Below are 17,565 nucleotides of genomic sequence, written 5' to 3'. Positions count from 1 at the left end.
GGCTGAAATTAAAGTATACATTAAGGACCCTCATATAATTCTTAAACTTTCACCATCATATCACAGAACCAGGACCCCTCGATTAAAAGTTAGAATGAGAAACTTTGAGAAAAGACTCTGTGATAAAAACCTAAGATGTGTGGTAATGTTTTCCCACATTTTTCCAAAAGGTATATATGGTTATTTACCATAAAGACTTTTGGGCAAGGGGTAATAAGCATACATTTTAATAATCATATTGAATAGTTTAGCCTCTTACCCCCAGTCACTGCAATATACACTCTAATGTGTACAAAAGTAGAGTGGACATTTACAATAGTGTCAGATTTGGGGATTACACCTAAGATTAATAATACAGACTTCTCTTCACCAAGACTGACCTTTCTGAAGCCAATTCAGTAGAACTTAATAATTATAAAAGAGACCATATGGCCTAACAAGCTTGCCATATTTACTGTCTGACTCTTTACAGGAATAGTTTGCTTACCCCTGGTTTAGATTTCATAGTCTCTAAGGTGGAAATGTATTAAAATGAATGCAGTAATGGCGTCATTGAAATCCTCTTCCAGTTTGGGGTTCTTGATGCCACTGTTTGAACAAGTAAAATGAGGGCTCCCAGTGTTGAAGTATGTAGTTGTACTTATTAAAAAGGCAACATAATGAAGGAATAGAGAGTATACTTAGAACTGAATAATAAAGATCTTAGGAAGATTAAATAAATCCTTATAGGAAAGACTTGCATAAACTTATATCCTTCATGAATGAAAGCTGGATCACCCCATTAGATAACAATCAGCTGAAGTGCCAGCTGTGAACAAAGTGGCTATGGTCAGGTAGTGGAAGAAAAAAGTGTAAATACCAGTTGCAGTCATGTGACCAGTTATTAACCTAAATACTGAATTATCTACTTATATATTTTCCTGTGGTCTCATGTATTTATGTATAAATCTTTAATTTTCTTTTCCTCAGTCTACTTCAATTTTAGATATTTATTTTAGTAGTGTTAAGTTTTAGAATTTGTATAATATAAAAACAAAATGAAATGAAAGGAAAAATGAATATCACTCAGAAATCCTGAAAAATCAAAACCAAAACTTGGTTATGAATCAGTAAATGATAAAGTTTTGGGTTGTTCCAATTTGGGGAAGTGAGCAATCAAGACCACTGTGTTGCATAAATCTAAATGGTATCTTCCATATTATATTATACATAACTGTTATCTTATAGAATAAAATGTGACTAAAGTGCCTTCTTTAAGTCATATACAGCAAGGTTGCCTGAAAAGTCATCACATGTTTTATTTTCATATTTACACTTGATATTTATAATATGTAAGAGAGAAACATCTTCTGTTGTTATTACTCTGGTTGTTATTGTTTGGAAATTTAAGTATGAAAGAAGGGTGTACAGGGATGTTAGACTTATGAACATTCGTTATGACTGGAGTCCCCTCACATCGCTTGTTCATTCTTCATTGTGAAACTTCTCCCTAGCCTCATTATAAGCTAGAGTTACTCTTTTCCAACATCCTTTGAAGAGAGGACACAGGTAGATAATTTCATCACTCAATCAGATACATCCAAATTAAGTTTGGATTCAAAGCAGAGTAATAGAGAAAACAAGAGTCACATAGAATTTATGATTTGGTGAAGTGACAAAGGTAGCATTGACTGAAGTTTTGTGCTGAGTTCTGGTGGCATTGGGTGATAGGCAGCCTGAAAACAAGGTTGAACAATGTTCTCAGGTTCCTATACCTCAAACATGACTTTCTGTCCTCTTGGAGAGACTTGCATTGTCTAGTATTTTTCTTAAAAATGCTTCTTCCTGAACTGTATTGTGTGGGATTTGTTTTGGGCATGTAAGGGTCCTAAATCAAACAACATCTTTACTTTGTAGTATTTGTGACGTGAGTGATAGCGAGCTGAACAGCCTAGAAATAGAGTAACAAATTATTTTACACCAAAATTATATTATACATATGTCAGCGCTGAGCTGACATAAGAAGGGATCAAGAAGGGAAGGTTTTGGTGGTGAGATACTCAGTTGAAAGAACGCACAAGGAGTTGACATGAGAACGAAATGGCAGGCACCAACTTCATTGCTGGGAGAGTGCTTTTGTTGAAGGGAGTGCTGTTCTATTGCGGGGAGCACACTTTAGCTTCTGCTTTCTTCTGCTGCTCCCAGGGGACCACATATGCTTTAAATATGTCAGAGGACAATAGTGGCATTCTGCCACACGTGCATGATATAATAAGCTGAATTATACTTACATAAGTTAGGTGCAGGTGCCCTACTACTCTAAGGTAACATTCTAAATCCAGAGTCCTATCCTTAGCCGTGAGCCTGGAGACAGCCAGAACTGGGACCCACAACATGTAATTTTATACTGACACTATAAATAATTTCTATATATGTATATAGAAAAGAAAGATCAAGATTTTAATTTCAGTAAAAATATTATGTTTTATTAATCATTAAACATTTTACCTACCTGTTTTTTTGTGTTTTTTTTTTTTTAAATATAAATACCATCACTACTGGCACATGAATTCACTCATATTAGAAATATAACTTGAATAGTTGAAACAGAAAATTGACAGAAGATAAGCTTTTATCAAATTCATCCTACAGGAACAATTCACCCCAAGACACATATTAATTTTATTTTACTTTTGACAATTTGCCTTTTTTAAGGTAAATTCTACTGTTTACAATGTTTAATAGCAGAATATCTGGTAAAAGATTGATGGCCATCATGCATACCATATTTTACTCATGTTTTACTTCATATATATAAAGTAAGTATTCTGATTTTCTGTACTTATACTGACTGAATTGTTTTTAAATCTGGTTTATAAACTACATTTCAAAAATTGTAAACATGGATACATAATATTTGTGGCAGTTTTCCAAATTAATTAACTAATTAACATGTCATATATATATCAATGAAATAGCATCTTTGTGTGTGTGTGCACGTGTGTGTTGGGGAGTAGGAAAGATCAGGAAGATACAAGATGAATACCAATCCCTTTTTAGAATTTAAAATTTCACTGTAAGACTGTATAATGAAAGGATAACATGTATTAAAAGCTATATTATGCTTTTTGGAATCTTTAATTTAATGCTTCTCTAGATTTTTATTATTGAGAGCAAATATACCTAATTTAACTTAGCATATTCTTTCTATTTTATGACATTAATGCTATTAATGGGTTTTTATAATTAAATATGTTGTAATAATAAGATAATAAACCAAATATATAATTTAATTAGCCTTTAGAAGAAAAAACCGTTTTAGTTCAGAAAAACATCATTTTAACATATTATTCAGAATCATGGAAATTCAATTTTATTTAATATTTTAAAATATATCAGCTTAATTTTGTCTATATTTTAATAAAATTATTCTCTTTTTAGAAACCAGAAATTGCTGCTGTCAGCCTCAAATCCTTTGGGCAAAGTGGTTTTCAAATATGTAAATTAAATGTAAGAAATCGTAGTTTTATTTTATTAGATGTAGGCATTCTGACTAATAAAATAAAACATTTATCCTATCTATTATGTATGTATCTGTGAGTATCCAAGAGTCAATATACATTAAAATAAATAAATAAATAAGACCTTCATGATAAGAATAAGGACCAGAAAACTCTAATGAAAAATAAATAACTCTCCAATGGTGTTAATGGAAACAAAAAATAAACAAAATTGAAATATTAAAAGATAGTATAAAAGACCTTCAATTCTACTGCCCAGTCAGCCAATAAAACAGATTTAATAAAGTAAGACAAGCAAAGAGCTGTTTCCTAAATATATGCCTTCCCTATTTCCATCTCATTTTGTACATCTGCAATTTTTAAAACAACACCCTCTTAAAAAAACAAAAAGGCAATAAATAAGAAGTGATATAATGTACTTTCTAAAGTGTGGTACAGCCCAATCTTTTGGACATAATTTTCAAGATAATTAATTTACCAGAGTCATTATTATTTAATTTATCTTTTGTACAGGAGAGGAAAAAATAGAGATTCTTATACTGTTTTGTTTTTACTGTAACAGAAATATAGTTTTTTTTATTTCTGAGTTCATTATGCTATTTGTATAAAATTACAAATTATAAATAATAAAAATATAAGGCTTTCAGAGTTTAAAAATTACATTCTAGAAGAAAATATTAAATTTATGAAGTTAAAAACAGCTCAAGATAAAATAAGGACATTTACATATAATTTCATAATGACAAGAGTTAAGATATGGAACAAGTTAATTGAATACTCTGACCAACTAATATCATTCATCTATATAACTTTAACATTTCCTTATTGCATCTGTATAAAAATGTCTTTCCATAATTCTAGAATTGCTGTTACAAAAGTGTTCTTTTAAAAAGTTTGTAGTTTCTCACTGCTTTGTTCCTGGACTAAGTAGGAAACATTCATCTTTCACTATTAACTGTATATTATTGGTGGTTTTTTTTTTTTTTTTTGTAGATTCTCTTTAGCAATTTAAAGACATTCTCTTTTATTCCTAATATGATGATAATTTTTTCTAATGAACTCACATTGAATTTTGTTGAATGCTTCTGCTGTATACATTGATATGACCATGAATTCTTTTTTTACAGTGTTGGTAGGAAGATTATATTGATTCATTTTGAAATATTAAATTCTTACATTTTCAGGATAAGTGTCACTTGGTTTAGCATTATTTATATAAATTTATTTATTATAATATATATTATTATATATTATACATACTTATTTATATATTTCTAGATTCTATTTGCTATATTGTAGGGCAATTTGCCTATAAGTTTGATAAATATTGGTCTCTTTTCTGGTAATATCTTTGGTTGTGATATCAGAGTAGCGCCAGTCTGATAACTGTCGTTAAGTATTCCCTTTTCTTTAATTATCAGAGTTTGCGAAGTATTTATAATATTTCTTCCTTAATTATTGACTAACACTGACTATTTTGAAAGCTATTAAATAATTTTAAATAAAACACAACCAAATTTAGAGAACACACAAAAATATCAAACTCACTATTTGGGCACTTTGTTTGAATTACATTAATTTTTAAAGTTTCAAAAATTTTTAAAATCTGATTGATGGTGAGCATCCAATAAAGTGTTTACTGAAACGTTTATATTTTAGCTCAAAATAAGCATTTCTACAAATGATTTGCAGTTCAATTTCTTTGAATGTATATCTATACATATATGTATATGAAAATATATTTTTTATTTTTTATAAATCTATCAAATGCTTACTTTGGATTAGTGGAATATCTCAGCCTGTTCAGATGCAATTACAAATTATGTACATACCATGAACAAGTCTAAATATATTTCTGTTCCAGAGTTTTTCAATTTTGTAAGGACATTGAGCTTTACAACAATCCTTTATTTCATCGAAATGTTAGTCAAAATATTATCACCACAAAAAGAAATATTTTTCTTAACATCGAACTTTCAACTTTGTTTATAAAAGGATTCATAGAAATACCTGATGTTTAACTTTCGAAAGAACGAGCTTTCAAAATTTAAACATTAATTTCATAAATTTAATAAAAAATGTCTATTAATGGAACTCATCAGTTTTTTTATTTTGAGCACATACTATAAATTGGCACAATATAATCATTTGCTAAGTTCTTATGAAGCTGAAAATTTCACAATCTTCACTTTTTGTATGTCAAATTAATTTAGAGAAAGTCTAAAATGAGCCAAATTAACTTAAAAAATAGTCATTTATTCAAAATAAAAAGTTATGTTTCACAGAATAATATGTAAATGCAGTTCCATGGATGTATATGTCAAAGTTTTGTTTTCAGGAAAATTTTATTCTAAAATAGTTACTAACCTTTAAATAAGTTTTGTAGTTTCTTTTGCAGATTTGTGTCAATAGTTTGCATGTAATTTTACCTATCAGCAGAGATGTGATAGTAGGTACTCAATGTCAACAAACATCTTGTGCAAATTGCATTTTCATTTTGAACATTGTGGAAAAAGGAAATATGATTCTTCATTTTTGTTAAATAGGAACTGTATTGTTAGGTTGTACCCATTGCTTCTAAAGGCTTTACTAAAAAATAAAAAAAGTGTCACCAAAGAATAGAAGTAATAAACAGTTGTTGAATCAACCTATAAGATAAATGACAAAACTATTATAATACAAACTCAAACTATTTTCTGTATGCTTTAAGGCAAGACGATTTGGCCTCTTCTTCCTATATATATCTCACATAGACCAAACTTATAATTTCTCATATTTCATATGGACTTTTAGGCCTGATGGATCTTAGAATACTTAGCTAGCACACCAAAATGACCAGCTGGGTAACACCTAAGATTCACAGGTGTTAGTCATCCCAAACACTGATTTCTGAGTGCACTTCATTTTATCTGTAAATTCACCACACGGGGGAAGTCTACTTTGCCCTCTCTGGCTTACTGTAATAAAATTAATACTAAAACTATAGTAATAAAATTAATAATAATACCTCATTGAAATGAAAAATCCCACCAACTGCTAAACCATAGGAGACAGTGGGACAGCACTAATAGAACATTACAATCTCAGGCAAACTAAAATATATGCCACTCATTATATGAACCTTTACCTTCCTTTCTCTTGGCTACTACATCATTATTTTTACATTGTCACAGTTTATAGCAAGAACACTTTTTAACGGTAAAATTAAATCTTCATTGTCTTGATCAAAAATTTATTTCAAACATTGGAATTAACAATTGATATTTAAAATATTTTGACCATAAAACTATTAAATGCAAAGCCATGTAATATTTGAGTCCATAGATTGCACTCACTGAATATGTGATAGTTGAAGGAGACATTTAACTAAGAAAACACACAGAAAGTAGCATTGTGGGTTATAAAGTTGGGGAATTTTCAGTTATTAATTTATTTGTTAAATACATATTTTCAAAATGAAATATACCCTTTAACTACAACTATACATCTTGTTAATAGTACTGCATGTTCTGGTGGATGTATTTCTATTTGAAGGCATTTATCTCTGAACTCTATGAATTATAGCTATCATATGATTTGTTTACTTTCTTACATGTCTGCATGTTCATAATCCTGGGCATTTTTATAGTTGTCTTCTAACCACCAACTCTTCTCATACTTTGTCTTTGTTGTTGTTGTAGTTGTTATTTTGTCCAGAGTCCATTTTTAAATACTTTTAGTAAGGAAGAAGAGTCTATATATTTGCAAGCTGAAAAATATTTTTATATTTTTCTTCATAATTGAGTGATAACTTAGTTGAATATAGAAATCTATAATCAAAATATGTCCCCCTCATTATTTTGTAGACATTGTTTGCTGATAAATGTAAAGAGTTTGATACCAATTGGATTCTGATTCGTTAAAATAAGCAATAAGAATGTGTCTGTGCACATAATTTCATTAGATTTATACATAAGTGTTTCTTTCTTTGATCTTTATATGAAATAATCCATATTATATTTATATTTTCAATCTTGATTATCCCACAATAACATTTTTATTGTGTATGGATTATAGTTTCTTGTTTATTTTCATGTCTCATATTTTTTGGTTGTTGAAAACTGGATATTTTGAATAATAGTTATATGTGGCATCTCCAATAATCAGATCTCCTTCCTCCCAAATTTGTTTTTATTGCTTCTTGTTGTAGTTTTATTGTTGTTGTTGTTCAGCTAGTTTCCTGGGCCAATTTTGTAAGGGCTGTATTCTTTGTTGTGTGAGGCCACTGAAGTATCTGCTCAGTGATCTTAGTAGTGATCTAATGATTAGACAGAGATTGACTTAAATGCCTTTAAGCAATAAGTTTCTATCATTTCTTAGGTGTTTTGTGTGTGTTGGGCATGACTTCAATGCTCTAGTAAGTATCTTACAGCTCTTCCTTAGACTTTATTATCTTTCTGCACAGAAACTTAACGTCAGGCAGAGGTGAGGTTAAGGTTTTTTAGTTCCCTTCTGGGCACGTGCACGTGTGGCCTTCTAGATTTTTAGAAATGTTTTAGAACTTTCCAAAATCCTCTATGGACATCTTATTCTTCAGTTTTTCCTATTGAGTTCCTTTGGTCAGTTTCTTGTTTGCTCCAAATAGTTTTGCAACCTCGGGAAACTGTAATGTTAAATAAATGGTGCTGATTTTTATTTTGAAAAATGCCCTGGCAAAAGAGATGTTCTGCTTTGAGCAAGCTCTAAGTCAGGTCTTTAGGGACAAGTTTTGTGAATCATGCTTTCCCCAGCAAGTACAATGTTCTGAGGGTGGGTCTTAGGAGGGCCTTCTAAACCTGTTCTGTTCACTCCAGAAGCTGCTAGGTTGCTGGTTTTCACAGTCATCGTTGTTGCCAGATTGACAATTTTTGAGGCAAGGAAGAGAAGTGGGTTTTAGGGAACATACCACAAAATTCCACAAAGCCTACTGGTTTTACCAAGATGAATAAACACGCGTCGGATTATTATAAGATTGTAGTTAATTTTGAGAGTTCTGATAAAGCTGACAAAAAAATTTGCTATTGTTTCTTTTCCTTTTTTTTTTTTTCTTTCTTTCCTTTCTTTTTTTATTTTTTTGCAGGAAAAGTGAGTTTTCAGGGAACACTTTACTTTGCCATTTTGGAAATGCTTCACTCTCAGTATGACTTAATTTGCAGTTCTCTGAATACTAATAAGACTGAGAATCCTTTCATATGTGGATTGGCTATTTGGATTTCTTCTATTGAGAACTGCATAATCAAAAATTCTTCTCTCTTTTTTTTCTATTGAGTTGTTGGTCTTATTTATTATTGTGTTTTTCTACCTTATACAATATATGAGTCCTCAGCTGGTTATAAAGAATTCTAAGTCACTTCTATTGCATTGTGATTTGCCTGTTTTCATTTTTTCAGAGTCTTTTAATAAACAGAAGTTCTAATTTTTTAAATATAATTAATTATTTTCTTTCATAGTTAGTGCATTTTCTTTTTCTGCTGAAAAATATATCCTATACTAGGATTATATAACTTCATAAAATATTATAACTTTGCATTTTACATTAAGGTATGTAATATACTTGGGAATAATTTTTTCATGTAGTTTGAGGTATAAATACAATTCATTTAATTAATTTCCATTTAGACACAGTCTTTTTCAGCACCATTTATTTAGAAATATTTATTTTATCCACTGACAAGCAGTGCTTTCTGTCTTATACCAAGTCTCAGCATATGTAACATATATTAGCACTCTTCATTATGTTCTATTTGTTTATTTATCTATTGCTGCAACGATGCTAGATTATCCTAATAAATATTTATACTCGTTTATATTTTATATTTTTTAGACAGAAGAGAAGAAAGAACAAAAGCTCCTAAGATTTCAAACTAAAGAAGGCCATGTTTTTATGAAAGAAGTTGAGAACATATCGGAGATGCAAATATAAGAACAATACACCATTACAGTATATTAAAAATATATATAGCTTAATTCTATTGCATCATCATATGATTTTGTAAAATGAGATAATCTACATGTCCTATTATCTTTATTGATGTTATTCCTTAAATAATTAAAAATAATAATTCTTATCAATAATAATTATTTTCCATAATTTCATCACAAAAGGTTTGTCTTATTTACACTTATAAAGTGAATAATAATATATTCAGTAATATATATAATTATAAAGAATTGATACTGAATAATAATAGTTTGTTCAATAAATGAATAAATCAATAATTTTAGTTCATGAATTTGGAAAGTAACACAAAATGTTTTTATATTCTTGGTTTAATGTTAAAGTGACCATATTTTCCTTCAATAATTTTCATTATTACAATTTTCTTAACATGTTACTTAATATTAAAATAAGATTTCCAAACATGAAAGTGAATTTTTTTTCAAAGCTATTTAATTTTCATCAACCTTATTTTCATTTTGTTTAAGAGTTCATGGAAGAACAGATTAAGACCACTCAGTGGTTGTTCCTACCCATTCAGCAGGCCTGAGCAGTGAGAGCTGCAGACCAGTCTTCAGTGATGAGCTGAGCACCCCAGTCTTCAGTAGGGAACTGCTGAATAGGCACAGAAGACACGTGAACACCTTCGGACCAGTCTCCAACCTCGGGTTGAGCAGCAGTGAACTCAGGAGCTGGAGCCATCCATTCACCATGAAATTTCTTCTTAGTCACAGCCTTTTCAGCAGTGGCCTGCTCTTCCTTTTCAATTTCTTCAAGATCTCTGTAGAAGGAGAGATCAGGCATGACCTCCTATGGATGTTCACAGGAGATCATGCCATGTGTGCACAGAAGTTCCTGGGCCAGCATTCACCACATCAGACCCACTGAGAAAGCACCCTTGTTTTTGCAAGAAATGGCTGTGCCCACATATCACAGAGTCTGTGTTACACAGAGCAATGATTGGCAGATTAACATAAGATTCCTTTGTGAAAGACTGGTGGTCAGTCCTGGGGTCTGTAACACCAGAAGTCTCAGCTCTTGGAAGGCTGCCTGGATCAGGTTAGTGAAGTTCTCAGGAATGAAGTGGCTAGAAATAGGAGTGGCTCCCGTGGAAGTAGCAAATTTCAGCATAGCTTGGTGGCCAGTATTCCTGGATGACATGATATTGACATCAGCCAGGTTTTCAATAGCAACAATGGCACAAGCTGCCAGCAGAAGCTTCTTCCAAGTTCCCTTCAGATTTATGATGTAGATACTATCACTTTTCCTTTTATAGATGTACTGTCCCATTTTGAAGTAAAGGTTGGTGCCACTTAAATTGGTTTCTGATACAAGAAATTGGAGGACATTCTCCTTCATTTGTAGGATGTTAAGGGCTCTGGACACTGTGAAAGTTTTTCAAGTTACTTGAGAATTGAAGACAATACCTTATAGACTCCTCTCTGGGTAGCTCAGAAAAATAAAGCAAATTTGCCATGTAATTCACTAATATACATATCTGTCATTGTCATTTTTAGTCTTGCCAAAGATTTTTTTGAAACATGGCTTTATTTGAATAAAAATTAAAAAGTGACTTGTTAAATATAGATAAGTCAAATACCAATTTTAGACAAATCATCCTTGTTGGATATAAGTATACTGCTTATCATTTGAAGAGTGCTGCTTATTGCAATATAAGCCTTTATTTGGTGATGACCCTAAAACTCTGTATTCAAATGTAATTAACAATTTTTAATGAATAATATATAAGTCAACTTGACTAATTCTATATACTTTAATTTCCATCTTATATAAGTTTATTTTACATAGTTGTATTTGTTTTAAGTCATGTAAATCTCAGAAAAAAATGTAAAAAAAGGCATAATTGGTAGAAAGTCAATATATCCTCTATTAAAAAATGGTGTGTGCATTATACGTATTTGCATTTATATGATTTTATGCATTTACCACACCTCATAGAAGTATATACTAAAGAGTAAAATTTTCTGTATGTAAAGACTCTGGGATATTAAAAGACAAAGATAAGGTGACATTTCTTCAGTATTCAACTGTAAGAAATACTAAAAAAAAAAAATTAACATATTAGTTAAAATCAATGGTCATGAATTACTAAAGCAATAGTTTATTCAAGACCATCTTTTAATCTATTTGGCTCAGCTAAATTTTATTTTTATTTTTATTTTTCCTGTGCCATGCTGGCATCCACTATTCTGGCCAATATTTTGTTTAAAAATGTTACTTCTCAATTCTTTACTGCATCAATGCATACTTTTGATTTGAATTTTAATTTTTCAATGTTTGTTCCTGGCATGCTGTTTCAGTTTTACTACTATTTCCCATTATATATTGGTGATCTGTATAAATAACTGCAAGTAAATTAACTCTGCTAATATCTTCCGCAACATGGTCCCTTAAATTACAACTTGCTAATGAAACACAGTGGATTTGATAAACTCCACTGTAAAAAAGTGCTTCAGGACAGGATAAAATGTGAGATAAATACTTGGGGTGTTTTTATTCTATTCTTTATTTCTTAGGCGTCCTTTCTTTATTGGTTATTTCCTTTCTCCTTCTTTAAAAAAAATGCACAGAAGAAAGTTGTAAATCTGCTGTAGCAACCAGGTAAATATGACATTGCTCGCTATTCCCTGGAGTGTTTCTATGTAAAAGATTTAGTCAAATAATTGTGCACCGATTAAGAATCTAAAAGTAAGATCGTTGTAAATATAAAAGTAGATAAAATAGAGGCATTAATGTGTTCATTATCTGTCTACTAAGCAGGAATTTATATAGTCAACAATGAAGCAAAGATGACTCATAGAAAATGTCATGTGACTGAGTAAACATGAATAAACTGAAATATAAGTTGATCTCTTTCATCATTTTGTAATCCCATCTGAACACACGTTTAGGATTTTAACTCTTCTTAAATAATATTTATACTCATGTATACATTTCTGATATACAAACACAGTTTCAGCCATTTTAGTAACCAAAGACAATTATGTACTACCCATTCGTTTTAGTGTAAAACTATCAAGATAGGACAGACTGTTTAGAGCAAATAACAGGGTGTACTACTATCATTCTACAACATTAACTTAGAGAGGAGAAAATACAGTTATTTAAAAAATCACTACTTTTTTTTAAGCAGTAGAGTATCTTGTGTCCTCGCCTAAGATACATAATTTTGGATTGGTTAGTATGCACTATTACTTATTTTGTGAAAATGAAGCAGAAATATTCTGTTACCAAAGAGAATATCTTATTTAGTCAGCTCCTTCTCCATACTTGTATAATCAATGCAACATATATTCTCTAAATTTGGCTCTAATATATTATGTGATTTATACAGTACTCAAATATATATGTAAATATATAACATAAATATAATAGCGTATGCAAATATATAAACGTTTATTATATAGTGAAGTTTAGCAAAGAAACATATCTTGAACTTTTGCATTTATATTCTAGGTAGTATACTTTATTCTTCTTGGTTATAAGTTGTGCATACATTAATTTTAATTACTTTAATGTATAGAATATTAAATAATCACTTAACTGAAATATGAAGTTACATATTTCAATTAAAATCTGAATCAAAAATTTTAAGAATCTATCACTTGCTTCTTTTTTCTTGCTTTATTTTTTCAGCACAATATGCAAATGAATGTAAATAATATCTGCTTCAAATTAGATGCCTTAAGAGCCACAGGATTGTTTCAAACTGAAGACATTGCTCAAGTCATATTTAAAATCTGAGACTACCATCTGACTTTCTGTGTGTTCTTTCAAACTTGATTAAGTGGTGGACATTTTCTCTATCAGAGACTACCCTTGCCAGACAATAATCCTAAAAACTTCTGAAACAAAAGGATTTGTATTTGTATGGGAACACACACACACACACACACACACACACACACATTCTTCTTTCATAACAATGTGACGAAAAATCACTTCTGTTACAATCTCACGATGTAAGTGAAAACAGACAAACTTTTCTCAAAAGAAACTGATCTTCATATAGTGAAATAATGAAGCATTGCATTCACCTTGGTAAGGTTCCATGTGATTTTTCCTGATCAATTCCTGAGGAATATAAAGAGTGCAGCAGAGGGGAACAACAGAAACACATAAAGTTATTAATATGTCCTCAGCAAACATACATTTATATCACAGTTGAGTTTTAGTGTATAAAAAGCAGAATGGCACAATAAAGATACAAAAATAATTAAACAATCAATTTAATTGTTATTTAATTGTGTATCTTCATCAGAAATTTAGATAACATTACTTTTCCAGGTAATTATTAAAGGCAGAGAAAATAATTTAATGTAATGAAAATGATATAATTTTGAAAAATTCTCCAGTGGAAAAAGAAAGTATCTATTTTGTTTCATTCTTTTTTTATGGCTGAGTAATATTCTATTGTATATATGTACCACCACTTCTTTATCCATTGATCGATGGATACCCACGTTGTCTTCATATCTTGGCTATTGAAAAAGATGTTTCAATAAACATATGGATTCACATGTCCTTTTGAAATGGTGTCTTGGATTTCTTCAGATAAATACCTAGAAGTAGACTTGCTGGGTTTCTCTTTGTCTCTTGTTATAGCTTTTAATTTAAAATTTATTTGATCTGGTGTAAGTATTGCTATCCCAGTATTTTTGTTTGTTTGTTTGTTCTTTTTCATTTTTGTGAAATATCTCTTTTATTTCTTTACTTTTAGTCCGTGTGCCTTTTGATTTGAAGTGAGTCTCTTGTAGGCAGCATAATAAAGGGTCTTATTTTCTTATCCATTCAGCCACCCTATGTCATTTGATTGGAGAATTTGATTCATTTACATTTAAAGTAATTGTTAATAGATAATTATTGCCATTTTATTATTCATATATATGTATATGTTTTTTCTTCTTTTTAAAGAAGTTCCTTTAAAATTTCTTGTAAAACTGGTTTGGTAGTGATGAACTCTTTTAGCTTTTTCTTGTTTGGGGAACTACCTGACCTTCGATTCTAAATGATACCTTGCTGGATAGAGTACTCTTGGTTGCAGGGCCTTGCTTTTCATCACTTTGAGTATTTCATGCCAATCCTTTTGGCCTGCAAAGTTTCTGTTGAGAAATCAGTTAACAAGTTTATGAGAGCTCCCTTGTAGGTAACTAATTACTTTTCTCTTGCTGCTTTTAAGATTCTCTGTCTTCATCCTTTGGCATTTTAATTATGACTTGTCTCGGTGTGGGCTTCTTTGATTAAAGTTTAAAGAAGCCCACACCGAGACAAGTCATAATTAAAATGCCAAAGGATGAAGACAGAGAATCTTAAAAGCAGCAAGAGCTTGTATGTCTATTTCCTTCATCAGGTTAGAGAAGTTTTCCATCATTATTTCTTCAAATAGGTTTTTAATGCCTTGCTCTCTCTCTTCTCTTTCTGGTAACTCTATGATGTGAATGTTAATATGCTTCATGTTGTCCTTTTTTGCTGTTCTGATTAGGTATTTGCTGCTATCTTATCTTCTAAATTACTGATTCTATTTTCTGCTGCATCTAATCTACTATTGATTCCCTCTAATGTATTCTTTATTTCTGACTGGTTCTTTTTTTATGTTTCTATCTCTATTTTTATGTTTCCTATCTCTTTTTTTAAGTTCTCACTGAGATTATTGTTTAGAACTCTGCTTCTGATAGATTGCTTATTTCCATTTTGTTTAGTACTTTTTCTGGAGCTTTGTTTTGTTATTTCACCTAGGATGTGTCTTTTTTCCTTGCCACCGCCCCACCCCCCATTTTAGCTGCATTCTTGTTTTTGTTTCTGTGTATCAGGTAGAGTTGCTATGTCTCCTGGTTTTATTAGAGAGTCCTTATGTAGTAGGTGTCCTGGGGGGCTCAGTCACACAGTCTCCCTGGTCAACTAAGCCAGGTGCCAGAGGCGTGTCTCATGCAAGTTGTGTATAAACCCCTGTTGTCCTTAAGCCTTAGTTGCTGTTTGCACATCAATGGCGGGGATTAACCTTCAGAACGATTGGCTGTTAGACTGACTGTAATTATAGTGGAGGAGCTGTTGTGCAGGGGATAACCCTATGAAGCAATATTCAAGTTAGCAGAGCTCTAGTGCCTGCCCAGTCTTCTCTTTGTGTGTGTCTTTTTGTAGAGGTGGTTGGTGGTGCTCTTGTGTGGTCTGAAGCTGGCCATTGGGTACGCTGGTTCTGGGGCCTCTTGGGAGGGACTCTGTTGCAGGTGAGGTTCAGCTACTGCTTGTGTACTACCCAGAGCCACTTGGTAGGAGCTACAAAGTGATCTACAGATGGTTGCTTCTCATGCTGGGTTTGGATTTTCCTGAACTTGGAATCGAGGCTGGCTGCAGCTAGTGTGGTCTTGAGGCTGTTAACTAAGACGTATAGGGCATACTGAGGCCAGCTGCTGCTTGTTTGGGGTTGAATCTTTGAGAGATTTTAGGAAAGTCCTCAACATGAGCCAAGACTGGCTGTTTGTATAGAAAAGCCACTGGAAGCATTTTGGGTGGGTCCACAAGTGGGTGGGGCGGGGTCTCAGAGAATCATGGGGACAGAACAAACGATGTTAGGCAGATTGACTCAGATATGATGGCTGCCTGAATCTTTATGCAGGTTTGGGGGAGAGCTCAACAATGGAACAGTGGGTTCTGCTAGTACTTCTATTTGGGAGAAAGCTGCCCCTCCAGCCCTCACCCTGTGAGGAGCCAGAAAGTTTCTCACTACATGTCCCTGGCACCTTTTGTGCTGCTGTCCCAGAGCAGGAGCTTAGAGTGACTGAGTCCACTTGCGAGTAAGTTCCTGCTCAAACCCATTGAGAGGAATGCCTGAGACTCCCACAGCCCTCATTCTCATTTAGCCGCAATCCCTGATGGTTTTCAGAGCCAGAGGTTATGGGGACTTTTCATGGCACTGGAGCCCTGAGCTGGGACCCCTCGCTCCTCAGGGGGGACATCTGCAGATGAGCTATCCCTCCAGATTTTTAACTGCCACACATGAGGGTGAGACTAGCCCATTCCACTCTTCACCCCTTCTACCAGTCTAGATGTGGCTTCCTCTGTATGTCCATTGTTGTAGGACTGTTCAGCTAGACTTCAGGAGATTTGCAATGATGATTAGTTAGTAGTTTAGCTCTAATTTTAGTGTGGCAGTAAGAGGAGGCAAGCACAGCATTTACCAACTCCATCATCTAGACTGGAACTCTCTTAGTGTTAAATTTAATAAAATTATATATCTCTGTATTTAAAAATATTTAATTACACAAGATTAAAATGACTTAAATGCTTATTTATTGTTTTTCAAAACTTTTTAATATTGCTAGGTTTCTATAAACTAAATAAAAGGAAAAGTTACCTAGACAAAAAAATCACTTGTTCACAAAAATAATTTGGATAGTTCAATATTTTAATAATTATTTTATAATTTTTATTTATGGCTTAAATTTCCCACTCCACGTTATACTTGCAGCTGCAAAAAATGATCAATCTATAAGAATATATGGTAAAAATTTGAAAAAGATGTGTAATAGTGTTAAGGGTGTTGTTCTGGGCAAAGATATGCTAATGGCCAACTTCTGTAATCTGCTTTCTTGTTTGACGATTAACTAGGGTGTGGTTAATCTGCTCGCTTGTTTGATGTTAACTAGGATGTGGCTAGGCTTTATAAGCTGCCTCTTTTGGGAGCTTGAGGCTGATCTCTTCGAACACTGCATAGTAGAGTCAGTTGTAGGCCGGCTAATAAAGGCTCATAATTCATCTCAATTGGCTCCGTGGGTCTTAGAATTGATCGCGCCACAACATTTGGAGGCCCCAGAGAGATCTCTCCAGAGGGAGAGATCTCCTAAGACCTGCGACCCTGGCCACCTTGGGCAAGGACCTGCCCCGTCCAGAGGACGACCGCTGACAGATGTTCCTCAGCCCCGGACGCCAAGCGGACTCACCCAAGAGGGCAGGTGGACAAAAGGTTCAATTCTGTAGCAATTGGAGCAGCTTCACTGGTGAGTCAGACTGCACTTGGATCTGTCTGTCAGTGGGCCCTAAAGAAAACTAGTGGAAGGTTGGACGCAGCAATACTTCCCTAGTTCGGTCAAG

At 32.5% G+C, this 17,565-nt stretch overlaps 1 pseudogene; it reads right to left on the bottom strand.

The window, feature by feature from the left end:
• Positions 1-9,962: 9,962 nt before the first annotated feature.
• Positions 9,963-16,330, bottom strand: LOC120615156 (40S ribosomal protein SA-like; annotated as a pseudogene).
• Between the last annotated feature and the right edge of the window lie 1,235 nt (positions 16,331-17,565).

This window comes from Pteropus medius, unplaced genomic scaffold (genome assembly GCF_902729225.1).
Source record: "Pteropus medius unplaced genomic scaffold, Ma_sr-lr_union100, whole genome shotgun sequence".
NCBI lineage: Eukaryota > Metazoa > Chordata > Mammalia > Chiroptera > Pteropodidae > Pteropus > Pteropus medius.
The sequence above is the reverse complement of the archived record's forward strand: the minus strand, read 5'-3'. Positions and strand labels throughout refer to the sequence as shown.